This window comes from Chrysochloris asiatica, unplaced genomic scaffold (genome assembly GCF_000296735.1).
Source record: "Chrysochloris asiatica unplaced genomic scaffold, ChrAsi1.0 scaffold00143, whole genome shotgun sequence".
Lineage (NCBI taxonomy): Eukaryota > Metazoa > Chordata > Mammalia > Afrosoricida > Chrysochloridae > Chrysochloris > Chrysochloris asiatica.
Window position 1 is genome coordinate 9,052,926 of NW_006408661.1, and position 10,333 is coordinate 9,063,258.

A 10,333-nucleotide genomic window follows, 5' to 3' on the forward strand; every position below is an offset into this window, starting at 1 on the left:
GATTTCTCTACTGAAGCTATAGAAGATTCTTCATATCATCTTTCAGAAGCTCAGTTAAGTTTTCAGCAGGAAAAGAACAGAAAACTGAAAAGAAGCCCTTGCTTTGGAACTGTCTACTTTCTACTCCTTACCCCGTCTTTCAGCTTGTTTTAATTTTGCTCTAAATTTATATAGTGAAGACCAAAGAAATAGAACATACATTTGGAAGCTTTATACCAAGAAATTTACCCTGAAAACTGCTATTCTGTGGAAGGAAAAGTGTATCAAGTTACTGTCTGATTTAAAAACAAACAAACAAACAAAAAACATTTATTAAATCTAGATTTTTAAGAATAAAGCAAATATAGATACCTAACTACATACGGTTTTTAGCAATTGTGTGAGTAAGAATGAGATTTGTATTTTAAGAGCTTTGTTATGTGGATGTTTTGCTGCTGGAGTTGACTGCTTAGAAAATTTTTTATATCACTTTAGAATTATATTTTGGGGCTGTCACCTTGATGGCATCACTTGCCCCATGAACCCACCTGTCTTTCTAGCTATGACCTGGCTATGAACAGTTTTTCACTCACTGTGCAAATGTCTATGTATTATCTATCTAAGCAGCAGCCATCACTCAAGGAAGTTGAATGAGGTGAACATAGACTTAACTCTTTCCCCTACTCCCTTCCCACTTTTCTAAATGTAACAAATACCTTTTTATGTTTTCCTTCCCCTCGCTCCTTTTGGGAAAGTGTCAGAAACTTGATAGTTTGAGAGGAACAATTGAGAGGACTGAGAGAGTGATCCACACAGATCCTGGCTTCTTTGTGCTTCATCACAAGACGTGCTAATGGCCAAGCTACTTAGGACCATTTTACCAAGATAACTTCAGGAGATCCAGCTGGCAGACTCAAGGAGCTTGGGAAACAGGACCACAGATGTTACACTCTGGGATCCTGGCCATGAGGTTGGATGCCTCACCTTGCTGACAAGAGATACTGGACCTAAATGGCGCAACATGAGTTTGTTCCTGCTTGACTAAATTTCTCAGCACCACAGTCAGCTAAATCACCTTTGAAAAATAGGGAGAGCACCTATGGGGGGTTGGGGGGGGGGAGCCATTGTCAACATAATTCTTCTGATGGCTTTTTTAACAATGGACCCTTTCGAACTACAGGAGATTCCTGGCATCAGCCCTCCCTATCCCACCATGATTCTGTGGCCTCTGGTGTTTCTAAGGGAGAAACATACTCTGGAATCACTGGGAACCTATCTGGTTGGCATGGCTCTTCCCTGGGTATAAGCTAGCATAGCAGGGGTGAGACAGGGAACCATCACCACTGGAATGGCAGCTTCCACTCCCGGAAAGGCTCTGCCTTTCAAGAAAAAAACACCTATAGAGATTACAGAAGAAAAAAAGAAGATAAGGCTGAAAAGGTACAGTTTGAAGAAGACTTTTGTTCTTTGAGTCCAGAAGCTGGCAAATAGAATCAACCATGTAGACCTATTGGGATCCCTTCTGGAGTGTGGGAAAATCCACCTAGTACCAAACAACCCTCCAAGATGCTGTTCATCAAAAAAAGTTTCCAAAAAGGATCCTGTTGCTGCCTTCTCTGCTGCATTCACTTCACCAGGATCTCTTTGTGCAAATGGGAACAAATCATCAACCATGGTTTGGAGTTTCTATTAGAACCTTGTTCCTAAACCTGCACCACCTCTTTTCCAAGACCAGTGCCTGGAAAACTAACAGAATTGAACACAAATCAGGATCCCTTTCCACTAGTTGGGACTCTGCTTTTACCATTACAATTGTTGTTAACAAACCAGTGGTACTGGTTGGTGGCACAGTTCTAAACTCTCCAAAAAAAAAAAAAAAAGAGAGTCCCTCCAGCACTGCCCTTCAGTTGAGATCAGTTCCTCTCATCTGACCAAGTTGACCCGCCAAACTGCTGACAGGAGGAGTGAGTTCCTGAAGACTCTGAAGGATGATCGGAATGGAGACTTCTTAGAGAACAGAGACCGTGACAAACAGGAGGATTAGGAGAACAGTACACCTGAACCAAAGGAACATGGAAAGAAAGTTGTCATCAGAATGGCCTTACTCTCCCCATAATAGAAGAAGGAGAGGTCCTCTCACATTCTCTGGAAGCTGAGCACAGGTTATTAAAAGCAATGTGATGGCTGGCATACACTGAAAATGATGAGAATTGCCTTCCCCTCACAGTAGATGAGCTCAAACAGTTTCACATGAAGACAGAACAGCTAAGAAGAAATGATTTTGGAAACAGTGGCTTCTTACAGAGTCGCTGTTCCAGCCTCTTCTTTCCATGGAGAAGCACTGGTAAAGCAGAGTTTGAGGACTCAGACACAGAAACCAGGAGCACTAAAACATCAAATGACGATGCCTGGAAGTAGGCATATAAATCGTCACCCAGTAAACTCAACCTGTGTGTTAAGGAATATACAAAAGAAACCCTTCTTTTCCTTTTCTTACGTTATTGTTGAATACTTCATGCACAAGGGAAATAATCATATCCCAAAGAGAGAGCAATTGGCTTGTTTAGTTATTGTTGTTGTTCTTCCTTGGTTTTTGCATAATAAGAGAGAAGTTTGTGTGGTGGGAAAGACTTAAATATATATATATATATATTTCTATACACACACAGTAGATCTATAGGGCGATGCACAGGTGGAAGCTGGCAGTGCAGAGAGGAGAAGACACTGGTCTGCAGCAACCGCCCCTACTACCAGCCCCTGGGGCACTCACCCCTGTGCTCAAGCAATCATTGTCAATGACAAAGTGACTATTGACATTATAATTGTATTAAATTAATGTTAATAATTTGGATATTTTATTTTATTTTTGGCTGCTCAGGTAACTTTAGCCCTTAACCAAGCAAATCTGGTTTTCTTTCTTTCTTTTTGTGGGGTGTTTGGAGGGAAGTACAGCTGTAAAATATTTGGATACAGGAAATGTTATGTTATTCTTGCAGCCTTGATATTCAGGGTGGATTGTAAAATAATAATTTTTGTGAGATTTCAAAGATTAAGATTATTTTGATAACATTATTTACAGTTTTAAAAGATGTGGCTATCGCAAGTCTGTTATGAGGGGGAAATGCATAAAATAACTAATTTGGAGTAAATACTTTGCATCAGAAAAATAAATAAATAAATAAATTTTTGTTAAGTGCTGTTGAGTCAGTACCACCTTAGCAACCCTGTATAGGGTTTCCAAGGAGCAGCTGGTGGGTTTTAACCACCGACCAAGCAGTTAGCAGGCCAGTGCTTATCCTACAGCACCAGGTCATAGCACTTATGACTTAGTAAAGTCAGCAGTTCAATCTCATCAGTTGCTCCTCAGAAACCCTATACAGGGTTGCTGTGAGTCAGAACTAACTTAACAACACAACAACAACAACAATCTCTGGATATATTTATATTCTAAGGAGTCCTGGTGTGGTGCTGTTGGATAAGCACTAGATTGCTAACCACAAAGTCAGTAAATCAAATCCACCAGCTGTTCCTTGAAAACCATACACAAGGTCGCTATGAGTCAGAACCAACTCAATGGCACTTAACAGCAACATAATACAGCATCCATGGGGTAATGATAGGCACACTTCTTAGTCATCATCAAACACCTTGATGGACTGAGTCACTGTGCTTGAGGGCTTAAGATCATATTGTCAGGTGTTATCTAGGTCAGTTGACATAGTTCATAATGTTCTATAGCCTCTGGTGAGTAGTGACTGGGGTAGTAAAAGTTTGTGAGTGGCCATCTAAGATATAACTACTGGGCTATCCCAGTCCAGAAAAAAGAAGAGTGAAGAAAATCAAAGATCCAAGGATTAATGGATCACATGAACCATAGCCTCCACTTGTCTGAGACCAGAAGAACTAGATGGTGCCTGGCTACCACCACCAACTATTCTGATCGGGATCCCAATAGAAGGTCTTGGACAGAATGGGAGAAAACTATAGGACAAAATTTGAAATCATAAAGAAGACCAGGTCTGATAGAGACTAGTGGAGCCTTGAGACTGTGATCCGTACACAGCCTTCAAACCTTGAACTTAACCCATACCCCAAGATCATCTTTCAGCCAAATAGAGAGGCCTCCTGGTGTGGTGCTGTATAATAGGCACTGGATTGCAAGGTCAGTTTGAAGCACAAAGTCGGTGGTTCAAACTCTCCAGCCACTCTCTGGAAACCCTGTGCAGGGTCAATATGAGTCAGAACCAACTGGACAGCACTTAACAACAACATCAAATAACGTGAACAGTGACACCCATGAAGAACATGCTACACAGAACAATCAGCCATGAAAGACCAAAAGGCCTGCATTTGCCCAAAAACAAAGTTCAGAAGGTAGGAAAGATGTGTGAATAGGAGTGAAAAGAGCACAATTACATTGAAAGGATTGCAACTAATGTCATAAAACAAAATATGTATATGTTTATGTTGAACAGGAAAATAATTTGCTTTGTAAACTTTCACCCAAACCACAGTAAAATGTTCCCAAAAAACCCCAAAACAAAAACGAGAGAGAGAGAGATGGAAGTATCTAGGCAAACGCATAGAGGCCAGAGTTTATTAGTTGTTACCAAGGACTCGGGAGATGGAGAAATGCAAAGTTATTGCTTAAAAGAGTACAGAGTTTCTGTTTAAGGTGATTTTGAAAAATTTTTAAATGGATAGTAGTGATAGTTGCACTACATCATAGTGGATGTAATAAATGTTACTGAATTTCACACTTAAAAACAAATCCATGTTGCCATAAAATCAATTTTGACATATAGCAACTCTACAGAACAGAGTAGAACCATCCCACAGAGTTTACAAGGCTGTAATCTTTATGGAAGTAATGGGGATGTGAGATTAAAGCACTGGAATGCAAGGGCAGTTTGAACCCCAAGGTCATCAGTTCAAATTCACCAGCTGCTCCTTATAAACCCTATGTAGGGCCACTATGAGTTGGAACTGACTTACTGGCATTTAACAACATATGCAGATGATACAACCTTGTTTACTAAAACCCAAGAGGTCTTAAAATACTTGCTAATGAAGATCAAAGACAACAACCTTCAGTAAGGATTGCACCTCAATGTAAAGAAAACAAAAATCCTCAACATTAGACCAATAAATAACCTCATGATAAATGGAGGAAAGACTGAAGTTCTCTGACTTCATTTTTCTTGGATCCATGATCAACTCTCTTGGAAACAGCAGTCAAGAAATCAAATGCTTTAGGCAAATCTGCTACACCAAACCTCTTAAAAGTGTTCAAGAATAAAGATATAATTTTGAGGACTAAGGTGCACTTGACCCAAGCCATGGTATTTTCAATAGCCTAATATGCATTTGAAAGTTGGATAATGAATAAGGAAGACCATAGTAGAAATGATGCCTTTGTGTTATGGTGTTGGAGAAGAATACTGAAAGTACCATGGGTTGCCAGAGGAACGAACAAATTTATGTTTGAAGAAGTACAACCAGAATGCTTCTTAGGAGCCAGGATGGTGAGACATGATCTCTATAATTTGGGATCAGTCCTTGGAAAAGGACATCATGCTTGGTAAAGTGGAAGGTTGGTGAAAAAGAGGAAGATCCCTGACTAGAATGGATTTGCACAGTGGTAGATGCAATGGACACAAGCAGAAGAACAATCATGAGGATGGTGCAGGACTGGGCAGTGTTTTGTTCTGTTATGCATAGGGTTGCTTTGAGTCAGAACCAACTTAATGACACCTAACAACAACAACAATACGGGGGAAATATTGAATGATGCTGGTAACCTTAACAGAAGATGGAAAGAATTCACATAGTCACTTTACAAAAATGAAGTGGTTCATGTTCTTTCATTTCAAGAGATAGCATATGATCAAGAACCAAAGGTACTGAAGGAAAAAAGTTCAAGCAACACTCAAATCACTGGTGAGAAACAAAGCTCCAGGAATTGATGGAATACACATAGAATGTTTTCAACAAACAGATGCAGTACTGGAGGGGCTCACTTGTCTATGGCCAACCAATTGTAAGAGATCCATATTTGTGCCCATTCCAATGAAAGGTGACCTAGTGGAATGTGGAAATCATCGATGTTATTAATATCATATACAAGTAAAATTTTGCTCAAGATAATTAAAAAACTACTGCAACACTTCTTCGATAGGGAGCTGTCAGAAATTCAAGTTGAACTCAGAAGATGATGTGGAACTAGGGATATCACTGCTAATGTCAGATGGATCTTGACTGAAAAAAACAGAATAGCAGAAAAGTGTCTTTTTATGTTTTATTGACTATGCAGGAATCCTGGTGTGATGCTGTAGGAAAAGCACTGGACCACAGCCTCTATTTGAACTGCAAAATCGCTGGATCAAACCCACCAGCTGCTCCCTATGTATGATCGCTATAAGTCAAAACCAACTCGGTGGCACTTAACAACAACAAGAATTGATGGTGCAAAGGCATTTGACTGTATGGATCATGAGAAACCATTTATAACTTTATGAAATATACATATTCCTGAACACTAAATTGTGCTCGTGCAGAACCTGTACATAAACCAAGAGTCAGCTGTTTGAATAGAACAAGGGGATACTGAATGATTTAAAATCAGGAAAGGTGTATGTCAGGGTTGTATCATTTCTCCATACTTAAGTCAATCTGTATGCTGACCAAATAATACAAGGAGCTAAATTATATCAAGAAGAATGAGGCATTGGGATTGGCAGAAGGCTCATTAACAACCTGTGATATGCAAATAATACAACCTTGCTTTCTGAAACTGCAAGGACTTGAAGGACTTACTGATGAATATCAAAGACTACAGCCTTCAGTATGTATTGCACCTCAATGTAAAGAAAACAAAAATCCTCTCAACTGGACCAATAAACATCATGATAAGTGTAGGAAAGATTGAAGTTGTCAAAGACTTCAATTTCCTTTGAGCCACAATCAGTATTCCTGGAAGCAGCAGACAAGAAACCAAAGCACGTATTGCATTAAGCAAATCTGTTGCAAAAGACCTCTTTAAAGTGTTTATAAGAGCAAAGATACCAGTTTGAGGACTAAGGTGGGTCTGACCTAAACCATGATATTATAAATTGTCTCATAAACATATGAGTGTAGGACAATGAAGAAGGAAAATCTTAGAAGTGTGGATGCATTTAAATTATGGTGTTTGTAAAAAATATTAAAAATACCATGTACTGCCAGAAAAACAAACAAGAAGTAGAATCAGAATGCTCCTTAGAAGGGAAGATGGCTAGACTTTGTCTCTTGTACTTTGAACATATTATCAGGAGAGACCAGTCCCCAGAGAAGGACATCATGGTTGGTAAAGTGGAGGGTCAGCTAAAAAAAGGAGGACCCCAGTGAAATGGATCGGCATAGTGGCAGCAGCAATAGACTGAAAGGTTAACAATAATTTTGAGGATACCACAGGACCGGGAAGTGTTTCGTTCTGTTGTGCATAAGGTTGCTATGAGTTGGAACAGAGTCCATGGCATCTAACAATAACCACAGCAGATACAAGAATGAAATCAAGTACCTTACCTCAGGGAGTCTCATGAGTAGATAATAAATAAATAAACAAGCAAGCAATTATACATTATAAAATGAACTATTAATTATTAATTGACTTGATAATGTATAATTTAAAATGTGAAACAGGCAATTTTAGGTAAAATGTGAGTGGAAGCCTCTCTGAGGAGATGACATTTCAGCTGAGGAAGCAAAACATGAATATCTGAGGGTAGAACATTCCAGACTGAGTGAACAACAAATATAAATCATAGAGGCAGGAAAAGCTCGGCATGTTTGAGGAGCAGCAAGACCATAGTGACTAGATAGGAGTGACAGAAAGAAGAGTAGGAAATGTGGTGATAGCGTGAAATAGGGCAAGGTCATTTGTGTAAGACCATTTAATTTTATCCTAAGGGAAACCATTGGAAAGTTCTAAATAAACAAATGACAAGTTTTCCATTTTTTAAAAGAATACCTCTGGCTGCAGCTGAGGAATGGCCCGTTAGAGCATTAGAGTGGATGCCTGCAGACCAGGTAGGAAATTACAGGTGGTAGCACCATAAGATAAGCATGGAACTGCAAAAGAGAAGGCCTGTGGTTCGAGTCTGCCAGTCACTTTGTGGGAGAAAGATGAGGCTTTCTGTTCCCACAAAGATTTACAACCTCAGAAACCCTGTACAGAGTCTCTATGAATCGACAACACTTAACAACAACAGAAGATAAGAGAGAAGAGTGGCACAGTAGTAGCCATTGAAAGAATTGAGGAATGGTCATCTATGCAGTGTTTTTTCAAGGTACTGGGTTTAGTGTGGGTAGGATTTGGAGTTTAAAAGAAAGAGAAAAGCAGAAGATTCAGGAAATGAAAAAGGAAATAGACTTTCATGAACTATTACCATGAGATCAGGAGATAGGGATAGTGCCCGGCTACCATTACTAAATAGCAAAGACACATTGCCAATGGGTGTGGGCATAGGGTGACATAATTCATTGAGAGTCATTTTTAACAACTTAGTACAAAGGCTTCTAAAATCATCTCTGTGATCCAAGTTCTCTAAGCTTAGTTCTAGCTATATAAAATTTTTTTCCCTCTCCTTTAACTTTATTTATATGTTGATAACAAAGTATAACTTCATCTTTTCTTCCATATTTATAGTAGAAAGATAGCACATCAGTAGGTATATATATAGTCTTTCTGGTTTAATTTAGAAGTTTGGTTGATTTATGATCTTTGATAATCAAACTGCTCATACTAATGCTGTCTCTAGTTATGTCCACATGACAAAATTTAGATATCATTGATCTCCAAGATGCTAGAGGGCAGAATAGAAAGGATGAAAGCTTGAAATCAGACTGACTGATTTGGTGTAGGTTCCTGGCTCTGCTGTGGGTGTGTGTGTGTGTATTAGCTCTGTGTGACTCAGCCCTTGAGTCTTGATAAGTGGGGATAAAATAGTACTTTCTCAGCAGGCTCATTGTTTGTTGTTATTAGTTCTGTATCTCTATACTCAAAGAGTTTAGGTCTGATCTAGTTTTTTAAATGAACATATTTTAAATCCTATTTAAAGATTCCAGTCTGGCTTAATTTAATAAAGTAAAATATGTATTTTTTTTTATATCAGTCTGTGAACGGTTCCCATTTGCAAAAATAAAAAATTCAGTGTTACACATTCTCTTGTGAGTTGTCATTTTCAAGAAACAGATCCTTTCTTTGAGCTAATTTTTCAAGAATGGGCTTCTCAAGTCTAAACAGAGTTGAGTAACTCAGCAAGGCACACAGTGTACTTATGTGAGCCACAGGCCTGGAAAAGGAGTGAGCCCTTTGCAGATAGTCTGTTCTCTTAGTGAGGTTGAATTCAGTAAGTGCTCTTTTCCCCTGAGCAGTTCATGCTTAATTCTAAAGACTTACTAAATGAAACTAGGGCATTGGGAAAGCTCTTGTTGTTGTTGTTGTTAAGTGCCGTCGAGTCGGTTCCGACCCATAGCGACCCTGTACAGGGTTTCCGAGGGTGTAAATCCTTACGGGAGTAGAAAGCCTCATCTTTCTCCCGCGGAGCGGCTGGTAGTTTCGAACCTCTGACCTTAAGGTTCGCAGCCCGATTCATAACCACTACGCTACCAGAGCTCCTATGATCAATAATTACAAAATAGTCAGAACAATGGTTACTGTTTATTGAGGACTTAATAAGGAGCTCTGGTAGCGTAGTGGTTACGAATCGGGTTGCTGACATCAAGGTCAGCAGTTTGAAACTACCAGATGTTCCGTGGTAGAAAGATGAGGCTTTCTGCTCCTGTAAAGACTTACAGCCTCGGAAACCCTGTGCAGGGTCGCTATGAGTCGGAACCAACTCCAGAGTACTTAACAACAACAACAATATGTGCCAGGAACTATGTTAAGTACTTTACCTACATCGCATATATCTTCAGAACAACCCTCTAAGTACTATTATAATCTCCGTATTTAAAACCTAAAAACTGAAGCAATTTGTGAAAGTAGCGTACTGCATTGTAGAAAGGCAATCAATAAATACACATAAACAAAAATAAACTGAAAACACCATATTCATACCGCCATTGATTATTGATATTATCTTATCACGTGAACTTCTGGAATTTAGAAAATCTCTTTATTTCCAGCAAGCCTTAATTTTAAGATCAGTGGTGGTATTGGTTGTGTACAGTTCCATCTCTTAGTGACCACCCTGTATAGGTTTATAGTATAGGGTTTATAGTATAGGGTTTCTGAGGTTGTAAATCTTCATGGGAGCAGAAAGCCTCCTCTTTCTCCTGTGGCACACTGGTGGATTCGAACTGCTGGCCTTTC

General features: G+C 39.2%; 1 pseudogene; it reads left to right on the plus strand.

The window, feature by feature from the left end:
• The first annotated feature begins 990 nt into the window (after positions 1-990).
• Positions 991-2,397, plus strand: LOC102822371 (annotated as a pseudogene).
• The last annotated feature ends 7,936 nt before the right edge of the window (positions 2,398-10,333 follow it).